The sequence below is a fragment of the Delphinus delphis genome, chromosome 4 (assembly GCF_949987515.2).
Source record: "Delphinus delphis chromosome 4, mDelDel1.2, whole genome shotgun sequence".
Classification (NCBI taxonomy): Eukaryota; Metazoa; Chordata; class Mammalia; order Artiodactyla; family Delphinidae; genus Delphinus; species Delphinus delphis.
In genome coordinates, this window is record NC_082686.1 from 101,788,159 (window position 1) to 101,803,677 (window position 15,519).

At 38.1% G+C, this 15,519-nt stretch overlaps 1 pseudogene; it reads right to left on the bottom strand.

The window, feature by feature from the left end:
• Positions 1–1,276: 1,276 nt before the first annotated feature.
• On the bottom strand, positions 1,277–15,257 carry LOC132424440 (protein VCF1 pseudogene; annotated as a pseudogene).
• Between the last annotated feature and the right edge of the window lie 262 nt (positions 15,258–15,519).

The following is a 15,519-nucleotide window of genomic DNA, read 5'->3' on the forward strand; positions in this document are numbered from 1 at the left end:
AAAAGACCTGTATGCAGAAAACTATAAGGCACTGATAAAAGAAATTAAAGATGATACAAACAGATGGAGAGATATACCATGTTCTTGGATTGGAAGAATCAATATGTGAAAATGACTATACTACCCAAAGCAATCTACAGATTCAATGCAATCCCTATCAAACTGCCAATGGAATTTTTCACAGAACTAGAAAAAGAATTTCACAATTTGTATGGAAACACAAAAGGCCCCGAATAGCCAAAGCAATCTCGAATAAGAAAAATGGAGCTGGAGGAATCAGGCTCCCGGACTTCAGACTATACTACAAAGCTACAGTAATCAAGACAGTATGGTACTCGCACAAAAACAGAAATATAGATAAATGGAACAGGATAGAAAGCCTAGAGATAAACCCACGCACCAATGGTCACCTTATTTTTGATAAAGGAGGCAAGAATATACAATGGAGAAAAGACAGCCTCTTCAATAAGTGGTGCTGGGAAAACTGGACAGCTACATGGAAAAGAATGAAATTAGAACACTCCCTAACACCATACACAAAAATAAACTCAAAATGGATTAAAGACCTAAATATAAGACCGGACACTATAAAACTCTTAGAGGAAAACATAGGAAGAACACTCTATGACATAAATCACAGCAAGATCCTTTTTGACCCAACTCCTAGAGAAATGGAAATAAAAACAAAAATGAACAAATGGGACCTAATGAAACTTAAAAACTTTTACACAGGAAAGGAAACCATAAACAAGATGAAAAGACAACCCTCAGAATGGGAGAAAATATTTGCAAACGAAGGAACTGACAAAGTATTAATCTCCAAAATTTACAAGCAGCTCATTCAGCTCAATATCAAATAAACAACCCAATCCAAAACTAGGCAGAAGACCTAAACAGACATTTCTCCAAAGACGATCCCTCATTTTTAAAGGACCTTTTTACAGAAAGCAACATTTCTAATTGACAGATCTGGAAATTAGCCTGACTTGGACAAACTATGGATTCGACATGCAGATGAGATTTCCTTCTACTGTTAACTTGCCCTGGTTTTGATACCCACCCTCAAAAGAATCCTATAAAAAACTGCTTCAAAGCCCCTTTGAAATCGCAGTAGTGCAGCAAAACCACAAGTAAACAGTGACCTGTTAATCTGTTATTTCAAATACAGACTGAAAAGCCAACAGGCATTTTTTGGTGCAATTTTTTTAAAACATCGTTGATATATCATATCTGCACAGCGCTGTCCCTTCACAGAAGGCAAGAAAGTGCTGGCACATCATGTGGGAGGCCGTCCTTGGTACTGTAGGCTGTGAAAGTGGGCCTCCTTCATGGTCTGGTTTTTGTGGAAGTAAGGGCCTTGACACAGTGTGTATCGCCCCAGCACGGACTGGGGGGCGGGGCGCGTGGGGGCTGGACCGGGCGGAGGGGTGGTTTAAGCTGCTCTCCAGCCAGCTGGCCTGGCCCGGGCTGTTGATGCTGCTGCTGCTGTTCCCGCCACTGCGACTGCTTGAAGACCGTGTCCCCAGAAATCGTAAAAGAAAGGGTTTCTAGTCTCCTTTTGCTCTGTGGGGGGAAATGGTGGTCTTCTTCACTGCCTTTCCTTCTCCTTTTCCTGGGGCGGAGGCGCTCGCTCAGGGCAGCCAATGGAGGCGAGCGACGCGGCGCCGCTCAGCGAGGAGAGGGAACAGAGAGTTTTGCGTTTTGGCGGCTGCCACGCACTCCCCCTCGGGCCTTGGCTCTCGCCGCGGCTCTGGTGGACGCTGCTGGCCGAAAGATTACTCTTTTGCTTTGAATTATGTATGCTGCCTTTTTGCCTTCTGAATATACCCCACTTTTAACTAATATATAGTTGTAAATAAATAAAAGTTCTATAGTAGAAAATTCTTAGACACTTCAGAAGATAATACAACCCCAAATATTTTTAATCCATTAATTTAATTCATCCCTCAATTTACTCCTTTACTAATAGTTCATTCCTTTATTTAACAAAAAGCTATATTTGAGGCATGACTGTGTAACTGGCCCCTGCACACAAACTGAATAAAATATAATCCTTGTGCTTGTACTTAGAGACTCAGAAGAATCTTTGTATAACTCAAGTTTCTTATTTATAGAAATCAATTCTAGTTAACCTAGTAGCAATGAATTTAAAACATAGTTCAAATATTTGTATAGTTCAAATAATGCTTGGGAAATGAGCGGGAAGAGATAGCCTGATCCACAACGGATACAACAACAGATCATAATAAAGTAAGTGTCAGGTTGGAGTGCCACCATTACTGCTGCTGATGACTGAGAACCACTGTTGACATTACTCCCAGAGAACCTGGATGCTGTCATCACTATTTCTGCTCCTGCTGGCACAGCTGCTACTGGGCACTGGGTGCTCCTGATGATGAAATGAACATTAAAGAGTCTTGCATCAGCCTTTACAAACTGAATTCAGAAAGATAGGGTTATGTGTGACTCAATACTTTCTCTCCTTCACTCACTTCACATCTAATCTTCCAGAAAATCTGTTCTCTTTAATTTTAAAATAAATGCATTATATGGCCACATTTCACTATGCCCACTGTACCCCAATCCAAGTATGCCGTGATCTCTTGTCTAGATTACAGTAAATTTCTTTCTTTCACACTACTCTCTGTCCTCAAGGGTGCGACTAGGGTGATCTTTTTAAATCATAAATCAAACCATTTCACTCTTCTGCTCAAACCACTCCAATGTCTTGATATTTCACTCAGAGGAAACCACAAATCAGCAAAACTCATTGAATGGCTAGGTACAAGCACCTGAGTAATCTGACTTCCTGTTAATTCCTCACCCTGCTTCAGTCCTACTGGCCTCCCCTCTTCCTTCATAAAGGCAGATACGCTCCACTTTAGAGCCTCTCACTTGCTAGTCCCTCTGCAGAAAAGCTCTTCTTCAGATACCCACGTGACTAACTCCCTCTTCTTCCTCAAGTCTCTACTGACTACCCCATTTCCAAATGCAATCTGCCCTTTTCACCTGGCATTCCAAATCCACTCAACCCAACTCTATTTTATCCCAAGGAAAACATCAACTTGCAACTTACTCTTTTATACGTATTTTTCTACTATTTGTCTCCCCTCCTTACTTTCCACCAGAAAAATAACCTATACTAGGGTACGGGTTGAGGAAAAGGGAGGAATGAATAAGCAGATCACAGATGATTTTTAGGGCAGTGAAACTGTTCTGTATGATAAAATAATGGTGGATACATGTAAGTATATATTTGTCAAAACCAACAGAAAGTGTAGCACCAAGAATGAACCCTAATGTAAACTATGGACTTTGGGTGAAACTGATGTGTCAAAGTAGGTCCATCAAGTGTAACGAATGTTCTACCCTGGTGTGGCAGATCGTGTGTGGGGGCAATGTGTATATGGTAGTTCTCTGTATTTCCTGTTTAATTTTCCTGTGAACCTGAAGCTGCTTTGAAAATAGAGTCTATTAGAAAAACCCTCTAAAAAGAGAAAATAATTAGCACAAATATAACTGAAAATAGATTAGTATGCAGAATATATCAAGAATTTCTAAATGTAAATTTAAAAAGATAAACCACCCAATCAAAAAATTAGGACATCAAAAAAATTCCAAGGAAATATGAATGGATACAAAAATATGCTATATCTCAAAAGGAAAATGTGAATCAAAATCATGTTTTCTAAAATGAATTTTCATGTAATTCACACATTGAAAATAACATTCATAATAATTATAATAATTAAAGTATATGGAACAATGGGACCTAGTTTATACTTCTGGTGATGTTTAAAATGATACAGCTGTTTGACATAACAATGTGACAGTATCTGAAGTGTTACCTGACAGTCTGTCTTTAAAATTCCTTGAAGTATCTTTGCGTTTTTCTCTCCTTAGGCATAGTTACCTTGAAGAATGTTTCCTGGCCCCACTGAGAAGAGGCTAAGAGGAAAAACCCAAGTCCATACATCAGAAATTATCAGAGTCTCACAGCAGTATATAATCTCCCTTTCATTCAATGAGTTCTGAGTCTCTAAATTCACACATTTCTAGGAAATGTGTTAGGCACTATGACACAAAATCTGTTTATAGGATTTTATTTTACATATATAAACACACCATATATATATGTATATGTGTGTGTATATATGTACATATACATATGTGTGTGTAAATATACATACAAATATATTTTTCAGTTATACAATCAAAAGTAAAGTGTAGTTAAAATAAAGGTGACCTTTGAGAAGCTGCCCTATATTTCAGTCCTCAGGGTCATGAACAATTAGCATAAACCTACAAAGATTCCTTAAGGCAGACCATTTTGATGACTGTACTAGATCTGAAATCTATCCTGACAACCATACCCATTTTGTCTCTGGAGCTCTGTGCCACTATTTGATCTCTACCTCCTTGGGGTCATCTCACTCCCTTAACTGCAGTTGAATTGAAAATCCACAGAAAATTCTACCAGCCTCTATATTCTATACAAAATTGCCACAAAAATCACTTGTCAAAGATGATGACACCCCTCCTCAAAGTATATCCCTTGCCCTTGGTGGAGAAAATGTCCTTTGGGCCCTTCCAGGGGATTTTTGGGGAGTGGATGGTCCATATTAAATTCACTCCAGCATTTTTCTTTCTGTCAAAATTGTTTCAAGTTACTTCTCAACATAGTACTTGGATTTGCTGGCATTTTCATTCAATTTAGCATTGTCTATCAGTGGCACCTGGTCAATTGTGTGGACCACTCACAGCTGTTATGCTACCATAGTGAATCTAGAAATTCTAGCAGATAGACTGGTATTAATTCAGCCACTCTGTAATTATGTACTCAGAATACCTCCTATCTACAGTTCCCAGAGTTTCTATAATATAAATACTAATGTAAATTGTGAAAATGAAACACTGAAAATCTTTTGATATAATGCCTCTTTTCAAAGTTGTCTTTAATTGACAATCCCCAGAGGATTTTCAGCTGCTACCTAATTCAGTGTTTCTCAACATTGGCTGTTTCAAAATCAGCTGGGGAGATTTAAAGATTCCTAATGTCCAAGTCATTCCCCAAACTAATTGCATTGGTATTCCTGGGGAGGAACTCTGGCATCAGGATTTTTTAAAGCTCCCAGTCAATTCCAATGCATAGACAAGGTTGAGAAATGCTGCTTTTGTTACTGAGCCAAACTTGAGTCCCTATGCCTACATGCAGTAAAGCCAATCTACTGACACCAGGTTGTGGTGATGGAAAGTGCAGCGTTTATTGCAGGGTGCCAAGCAAGGAATCTGAGTAGCTAGTGCTTAAAAGGCCTCAACTCCCTGAAGGCTTTCAGGGAAAGGGTTTTTAAGATAGGGTGAGGGAGGTGGGTGATGGGGTGCATGATCAGCTCGTGAACATTCTTCTGGTTGGTTGGTGGTTAGGTAATTGGGAGTCAGCATCATTAACCTTCTGGTTCCAACCTGTCTGGGGTCTACATGCTTGTGGGCAGCATACAGTTAACTTCTTCCACCTGGTGGTGGTTTCAGTATCTGCAAAGCACTCAAAGGATGTGGCTCAGAATATTATCTATAGCCCTTGAGGAAGAACTAAAAATCCTTGACTTTGTTTAATGGCTAAACCATTATTATTTTGTCTTGCTCGACTGTTTTCCTTTCTTTCTGTATTTTCTCACTTTGATTAAATTCACTCTATGGGACTCAGGGAAAGCCTAGGGAGCTAAAGTTTTTCTACAAACAAGAGGCAGGAAGAGGACGTGGGCGGGGGGGGTGTGTTCTGGGAAGGCCCAATAGGGTCCTGCTTGGTTATACTTTTAAAGACAGTGATAGAGGAGGAATACGGTAGGCTGAATGTTGGCCCTCCAAAAGGCCAACTGTGACCAGCGGTCTCATTTCTGTGCTTCCAAAGGAGTTGAGGTAAGTAATTTTTGTTTCTTTTTTCATAGTGCTGGTATCTAAAATAATGGTATATTACTTTAACAGTTACTAGCGTCTTCAGTTTGATGAAATAGAGCCGTGATTCAGCAAAACATAGGATCAAACTTCATCTGCTTTCTTTACCCTGAGGCTACAGGCAGTAAGATATTCTTTAGCAAGGTCACAGAATTCCTGGGTTGATGAATAAAATAAGAATTTTAGCATGGTATTTTCTTCCTCTATGCTTTCTGTGTTATTGGTGACAGCCAATCCACACTGCAGTTGTTAAATTTCCTGTGTCCCTTTTCCTATTTTAGGGAGTAGCCAACTAAAACCCTAAAGGCTCCAATGAGCACCTCATTCTAGTAGATCCTCTATATCAATTTAGTTACCTCTTTAGTGCATGTCTTGGAATCCCAGATTCTAATACTAAAACTAAATTTTTACTGCATTAAGTCTGAATTAAGCAAAATACCCAAGCTTCGAATTGTTTCTACTTCCTGAGGATCTCTTGCTAGAAACCTGTACCCTGTTTGCAGTATCTGTATCAGTCAAAATTGTTACCGCAGTGGGCGTCTGGCTGCTTGCCCTCTGAAGCCAATAAAGAGGCAAGGTTGGTGGAAAGGAAAGTTTGCTTTCAGAGGCTATCAAGTGGGGGAGGGGTGGAGGGAAGAGGGCAGACTCCTGCCCAAAGGCTTATTCCCCGCACTGACAATCAGTGGGCAAGAGCATTTACAGATGGAGGGAGGGGGCTAAGGCAGAAACAGCACAGTCGGCTCTGACAGTCATCTTGAAGTTAGTCATGCAGTGGTCTGATCAGGGTCATCTTCATTGTTTTAAATACAGTTAGTCTGTAGTACCAGGGTCCGTTTGTTCCCATTTCTTTGAGGCCAGTTCTCGGAATTGTGGCAACCATGTAGTTAACTTCTTCCACCTGTTGAGGGTTTTAGTCTCTGTAAGACAGCTCAAAGAATATGGTTCAGAATATTATCTACAGTCTTTGAGGAGGAACTAAAGGTCCTTGACTTTGCTTAATGACTATTGTTATTTTGTCTCCTTTGACTGCTTTCCTTTGTTTCTGCACTCTCTCACTTCTCTGATTTAACTTATCCTTTGGCTAAAGTTTTTTCACAGACAAGAGGCAGGCTAAGGACATGGGCAGGGAAGGATCATAGGGTTCTGCTCTGTTTCAAGATCGTGGTTGAGTATATCAGAGATCAACCACAGTTAACTACACAGAACATGAACTTACGGGAAATATATTGTTTATCTAACATGAAGGTTCTCTCTGCCATTATTATCTGAATTCAAAGCCCCAGATTGTATATCAAATGGGAATGTCTTAGGTACAATACACATACTCTACATGTCAGTTGTCAAAGGAACAAAGAAGTCTAGCATCTGAACTATGTGACTTTGGTAGTAGAAAGCAGATTATCACTTCTCCATAAGAACTACATGTTGATAAATTCTTCAAACATGGGAAAGCGTTTCAGATGCCAATCTGGAGGGAGGATTCATTGTGTCTTCAAATTTACCTAAGAATTTTCTCAGGTATATGTTAGGGATAAGGCAGGCGATAAAGAATATTCCAGGCTGTGGGAATAAAGGACATATGTCAGAATTATAGTTTAGGATTCTAGTTTAAGATGGCAGCTGCCACCCTTTATTTGTTCTTCTACTAAAAATCCTGCTGAAATGACAGAAGAAAATGAGGTAAAAAATGAATAATTTTATTGAGAATAGAAAAAGGAGAAACAGTGGGAGACTTTTTTTTTTTAATTTAGAAAGCAGAAATGCCACTGACCAATAAAAGTAGAAAATGAATGTATGTTTGGTTTGGAAATCAAGAATGCGTTGTGTGACAGAAATGCAGGTGCTTAAACAAAGGACTGTATAGTGAATAGCAGAGCTAGATCTTTCACCCTTGCCACATTTTTAGGAAAATAAATCTGCTGGCAGCACCAGTGTTGGTCCCCACATTAAAACCCTAAAGGGCATGATCTGTCTGGGAAAGGCTTGGGCTCTGTGGTATTGGTTCCTCGGAGAAAAGGCACCTTTTCTTGGCATTGAATGGTTTCATTTTCAAAATCACCAATCTATTAAATTAGCCACCTTTATTAAACAGAATTCTCAGTCATCTCTTCCATTCAGGGAAGATATCTCTTAAAGAAACAGAACTATATAACTGGTGAAGAAATCCATGCCATCAATCCGTATTAATAAAATCTTATTTATAAATTCAAAGCATACCCAAGGGGAATTTTGAGAGCCATTGACTTGACTCAGACTTAAAAGGCATTTATGGAAGTAAAGCAAGTTTAAAAATTTTAATGTTTTTATATCAATATCCCTCACTGCCTTAGTAGGAGTGTGTGTCTAAATTATGTGATGATTAAGTCTTCTCTGTTTAAAGAAGAAGAGGGAGAAGCTTCTCTCCTCCTTAGGGTGTATTCTTGAGAACACAAGACCTTTTAATTTTACAGCACAAGGTCCTGGCCCTTCTGATTCTGGAACTGTAAACACAAACCTCCAACATTAATTTAGGAGGCCCCCATAAGATAAGCAATCACAAAGTGTATTTTCTTGTCTCAAGGAAATGAGAGAAGTTTTTGTCTCTTATACTTTTCTCTATAAAGTGCATGAAATTCTGTCCAGACCCCATAATCACTCGTTTTACCTTATATACGTATAATCTATTAGTACTTATCCAGTTATGTGATTGTTCTCTGCCCGTTCTCTGTTGGTAGGGAGAGGACTTTTGTTGACAAGATTACTTATTTTTCCCGACAATATATAAGTGGGACTGGCTCTAACCATTTAGACTACTATTTCTGGAAGCAGAACCTTCCCTTCTAATCCATCTCTAAGAATTTTGTACTTAAATATAGGGTGGGTATCGGGAGCAGTACACTAAAAGAAAAAACAAATCATGTAATTTAAAGTAGCATTTCAGCGCTTTGTGTGAGATAGTTGGGGTAAACATAATTTCTGTAAAGTTCCTCAAATCATACTATACCTGAAATTATGCAATTTCTAGTCAGTTCATTGTATGTCCGCATTTGTCTATTTTACTATTTCCTGTGGCACACCGGTATTAGCTCTGAGAATTGAGAGTGGAAATGAGTTTGTTAATCTGATGATCTGTTTTATTCTGGCTTCCTTTTTTTCCCAATTAAAAATATAGTCAAAGACTCAAGTGGCAAATCATATTTATTTCTGTAATATAGATTTAAATAGGCTTAATTCTGTTCATCTGTCTAAAATATATATTTAACATTTAATACATAAATTGTGATCTGTGTTTAGAAAAATATGTGATTATACCATTATATTCTATTTTTAACCTTATATCTAGAACGTAGAGTTCTGCTGCAATTATTACACAGAGGCCACTTTCACTGCAATTCTGACTTTTCATGGGTCTATTGGGAAAGCTTAAGATGTGTGTAATGGTAACATGAGTTTTATTGGGCTTCCTTCATCAAGAAATAACCATACTAATTATTTTCTATGAGGTGTATGTATCAGTTGCATTGTCCTGTACTGCCTTCCGTGTGAATGTGTTCCTTGGCTAGATGCTATATTGTGTGAAACTTCATGCCTGTATATCAAGCATTTTGTAACTCCCTAGATGGTGGTGCTGACTGGGGCTCTGAGGGTAAGAAAAAAATTCTCCATAACCAGAATAGATGTCAATTTCTGTGAGAATGACTTGTTACCCCTGGTAACAAAGGATAATTTGTCTTCCCAAGGAAATATGCCATATGGGTGATTCAGAATTGTTATTTTTGTTTGTTTGTTTTTTTCTGAGAGATTAAATTTTCTTAGAAGGCAGAAGCTAGATTGTTAGAATTCATGCTGCTGGGTTCCTGTGTGATCTCCATCTTTTACCCAGTGATTACTCCATTTCTATACCTGTCATGCCAGGTCTGGCATAGCCAATAACAAAGACTATTTAGTAGCAACTGGCAGAGTAATTTTGTCTACGTGGTTATTCAGTATTCTTTCCATGGTGAGTGCTCACTGGTAGGCATTTATATCTGACATGAAAAATGTCACTTGACGCCCCTTTGCATACGTCCACCCGCATGCCTCTCCCGTAGACCCTCTTTTATCTGACATTCCAGTCTTTTAATTTTGAGGCCATTCACCACTGCCCATAATTCCACACATTCTCATCTCTGGCCACATCTCCTTTCCCATAAAGTCAATGAATGGTTGTAACGATAGCTCTGTCCATTGGGAAGATTTTCACACACTCACTGTCATTCAGAGTTACCACTGAGTGGCTACAATGTAGCCTCCATTTATTTTGGGTTCATTTTGTATACTGAGCCAATCTATCTATAAACCAAGCTTGGGTTTTTCATATTCCCTCCATATACCCATATATAAGATGAGGGAAGGATGAAAACATGGGTGACATGAGGCTGTGTACTCATGCAATTTACTTAGGCCTTCTCGTCCTGCTCAGGCTTGATCCACGATGTACCATTTCTATCCTACAATGAATTATTGCTGCATCTACCCAATCTGATGATGATTTTATGGGTTATCAAAATGGGCATATATGCATTGGAGCTATTCTGGGATTTAACCCCAGTTATCAATCTGGTAGCCAGAAAAGAAGGTGGGGACAGCTCTTGAGGGGGTACTTGTTGCCTGGCAGGGAAGAGACCTTTGCAGCTTATTCTCATATCAAGGAACTGCTAATACTTTAATGGGAAAGGGTGAGCTCCCTCTGAAGACTCTGAAGGCTCACAGTTAAAATCTTCAGAGGAATCCACACAGATATTCCCGTTCTAAGCTTCAGTAACGCAGGTTTTCTCAGCCAGGACCCTAAACACAGCATAACAGACCTGCCTAGGCTGAGCATTCAATAGTCTCTGTAGCTCAGTGTTCTTAACAATAATATCCTGAGTCTGTTCCTCATTTGGTCCTGTCCCACAATGTAAGAGCTAAAGCCCTCTTTTTAAATGACAGCAGAGGCTCTCTGACTCCCTCCCTTAGCTATACGCAGATTATCATCATCCTTCTGCAGGGTGTCAGTGTAACTTTGTAGATACCAGCCAATTCCATGATCCTTGTATGCATTCTACTTCCTGAACTTTTCAAAGTCCTTGTGCATTACACTGGGTGGGGCATTCCCCTTCATGTTTGTAACACTATATCCTCCAATATTGTTTTCCAAGATGCTCATGGCTTCAACCTGGAAGCTGAGGCAGTTCCTGAAGGCACTTACAATAGGAAGCAGTCAGGTGGGGATACTCCTTGTAGGAGTTTCTCTCATGAAAGGAAATATGAGCAACTTAATGTCCATGACGGCAACAGTTTATAATCTGTATATTATGTGCTTCCTATAACATTATCAATTTATATGATAAAGTACCATGAAAATGTTTATTCAACATGTGACAGTTTTTCATTAAGAATCACCATGTGAAAATTGTTGTATGGTGTATGATCTTTACTCTGAATTTATCCTTAGGATGGAGTGTATGTTACATACAAGTAGGTTTAATTAGAGATAATGTATAATGCTTATGAGAAATTTCTTAGGAAACAAGCATGTTTAGAAATTAGCGAAGTTAGAAGTTAAATCCACTTGAGAACTAGAAAAAGATAGGACAGAGGTGCCATTTAAGATTGAAACTGAAATGACAGTAAAGCTGGAGGAGGAAAATGCAGCGAAAGGGAGTAAGCACTTTAACTGGATATGACATACACAGTACAAAAGGGAGTGTCTAGGCTACTGCAGATTGTTGAGACCCTTAAAGATGAATCTTGAGTAAGCGCCAAACCAGTGCAGCTGTGGAGCTGCATTTTTGGCCCGGGCAGAGCCAAATAAGGACACCATAGTCTTCACAATCGGTTGCTTCTTATTAGTTATGTCATGATGTCATTCATGATGCATTAAACAAATTCAGCATAATGGAAAAGGGAAGATAAAGGTAAATTTCAAAGATGGTAAGGAAGTATAAATGACAAGCATTTGCATCTAATGGGATGTGTGAAATCAGGGAGAGAACACAGTTAATAATGAGGAGGTTAGTGATACAAATAAACAAAGGTAATGAACAAATGAATGAAACAATGCCACAATAGCACTAAAGAGTAGCAATTTAAGTTTATGTATTTGGTAAATTAAAAATATACTGTGATTATTTTAAGTTACTATTTGCTTTATTAAAAATATTAGTCTTTTCAGTAAATGTTAATGGAAAAGTCTATTTAAAAAATTGCACATCAAGTAAGAGTTCATGAGTACAATATATAATGCAACTTCATGTGTCACCTATTTTCAAGGATAGTAGGAGCTGATAAGAATTCCTTAGCTAAAAATGTGATTACTTCTATTGAACTTGATGCTGAGAGAAATAATTTGTTAGTATAAGTGTACTTTGATGTCACATGTTTAATTCCCATCTTATAATACTAAATTTATTATGATATTAATATACTTCTTAAACATGCAACATATATGCAGGCATCCACACATGTACACATGCCTACTTTAGGTCAACTTGAAATTAATACCAAGTATTAAACACTTTCAAAGTTTCAAAGTGAATTATATTTGAACACCGTGACTACTTTCAGAAACAATAAAAATGTGCTTTAAAAATATTGATATCAAGATGAATTATTTATACAGCTTCAATTTCTTTGAAAGCAAGATGTTAGCAGACTCTAATAAAAATACATCTTGACTTTACCTGAAAGGAAAAAGCTCAAAGGTGGATATAGATGCTTTCAGTTTTGTATTCCCCACACATTTATTACAGTGATTATAAGAATTTTTATTTAGAATTTTACTTGGTTAGCTATACAAATGTTAAGGATTTCATACTTAATAAAAAATTTTTATCAAACCCACCTATTATTCAAATACACCTACTGACTTGGTATGTTTCAGAATTATGTTTAATTATCTGCACTTACTGAAAAGAAAGGGCGATGTCTTCACTTTTAAGTTTGTACCTTTTGATCATCTTCACCCATTTCACACATTCCCCCACCTCCCACCTCTGGCAACAACTGATCTATTCACTGTATCTATGAATTTGTTTTTTAGGGTTTGTTTATGTTTTATTTTTAGATTCCACATATAAGTGAGGTCATATAGTATTTGTCTTTGTCTGATTTATTTCACTTAGTATAATACCCTCAAGGTCCATCCAGGTTGTCACAGATGGCAAGATTTCCTTTTTTATTGCTGGATAACATCCCTGTGTGTGTCTGTAGTAAGTCCCCTACACACAAACAAGTTCTGTTCTGAGAGTGCATTTGTAAGTCCAACAAAGTTAGCCTAGGTACCCAAATAACACAATCATCTATACAGTACTGTACTGTAATAGGTTTGTAATACTTGTCACACAAATAATAAAGAAGCAAACACAAAAAACAAAGAACATTTTTAATCTTACAGTGTAGTACCTTGAAAAGTACAGTAGTACAGTACAACAGCTGGCATGCAGGGGCTGGCATCTAGTGAAAAGGCAAGAAGAGTTACTGACTGGAGGAGGGAGGGGAGGTGGGAGATGGTACAGCTGAAGGATCCTCAGCAATAGGAGATGGAGGGCAAGCTGCGATTTCACTCATGCCTGACATTGATGACACAAGTTCTGATTCCTTGCTGGATTCAATTCTATCTACCCTCTTGAAAAAACGAACCAGTGATATCTGGATAGTAGCTCTTTTTTCTCATCATAGTTGACACGGTAGCACTGGATTGCATACTGAACAGCTGCTGCAACCTTCGTGTACCATTCTACATTCGGGTCCTGTGCCTCAAAAACTAACAGTGCCTCCTCAAATAAAGAAAATCCCCTTGCCATTTCCTGCATCACAAATCTCTTCAGTTCTTCAGTTACTTTTTCTTCCTCTTGTCTCTCTTCATCCTTTCTCTGGGCCTCCAATTCCATCAGGTCTTCATTAGTAAGCTCCTTGTGTTGCACAGCAAGGAATTCAATGTTATAACAATGAGTGACTTCTACCATCTTTTTGCCTCTCCACTTTCTCAATTATTGTCACTTTCGTTTCCATCGTTATGGCTTGGTGCTTCTTAGCAGTACTGGCTACATCACAGCTGCTTTTATGCTTGCTTCCAGACATCCTGGACTTGAAACAAAGATACTGTACTACTGTACTCTATACAGTACTGTACAGTAAAGTACACACAAGCACAACCACTTATAGAAGATGCACACATGCGACAATGTATGCCAGACATGTGAACTAACTTTCGTGATTGGACATGCAAATATATGTTTGCATCTCTGAAAGTTCACAGCTTGAAGGTTCCTATGTAGAGGACTTACTGTATATATATACAATTGACCTTTGAAGAACACAGACTTGAACTGCAAGGGTCAACTTACATGTGGATATTTTTCAAGAAATATGTACTATATTACAAAACAATCCACTGTTGGTGAAATCTGTGGATACAGAACTACAGATAGGGAGGGCCAACTATAGAGATATACTCAGATTTTTGGCTACATTAAGTGTCAGCAACCCTAACCCCAGTGCTGTTCAAGAGTCAACTATATATATATAACATAAAATCACATTTTCTTTATTCACTCATCCATCGATGGACACTTACATTTTTTCCATGTTTTGCCTGTTATAAATAATGCTGCAGTGAACATGGAGGTGCAGATATTTTTTTGAGCTAGTGTTTCATATCCTTTGGATAAATACCTAGAAATGGAATTGCTGGATAATATGGTATTTCTATTTTTAATTGTTTGAGGAACCTCTATGCTGTTTTCTATAGTGGCTGCACCCATTTACATTCCCATCAACAGTGAACTAAGGTTCCCTTTTTTCACCAACATGTGTTGTTTTTTGTCTTTTTGACAATAGCTGTACTAACAGGGGTGAGGTTGTATCTCATTGTACTTTTGATTTGCATTTCTCACTGTGATGCCAAGCACCATTTCATTTACCTGTTGGCCATTTGTACATCGTCTTTGGGAAAATGTCTATTCAGATCCCCCTTCCATTTTTTAAATAGGAATGTTTATTTCTGTTATTGAGTTGTATGAGTTTTTTGTAGCTTGGATGTTAACCCCTTATCAGATATACGATTTGCAAATATTTTTTTCCCATTTGGGAGGTTGCCTTTTCATTTTTGTGATTGTTTCCTTTGCTGTGCAGAAGCTTTTTATTTATATGTAGTCTCACTTGTTTGTTTTTGCTTTTCTTACCTTTGCTTTTGGAGTAGTGTCCAAAAAATCATTGCCAAGACTGATATCAGTGAGCTTAATGCCCATGTTTTCTTCTAGGAGTTTTGTGGTTTCATGTCTTATGTTCAAATCTTTATCCATTTTGGGTTAATTTTTGTGTATGGTATAATATAGTGCTCCAGTTTCATTCCTTTGCTGTGGCTGTCCAGTTTTTCCAACACCATTTACTGAAGAGACTTTTGCTTTCCATTGTGTATCTTGGCTCCTTTGTCATAAATTAATCAACCATATATGTGTAGGTTTATGTCTGGGCTCTCAATTCTGTTCCATTGATCATATGTGTCTGTTTTTATGCTGACATCAAACAGTTTTGATGACTATAGCTTTGTGATGTAGTTTGAAA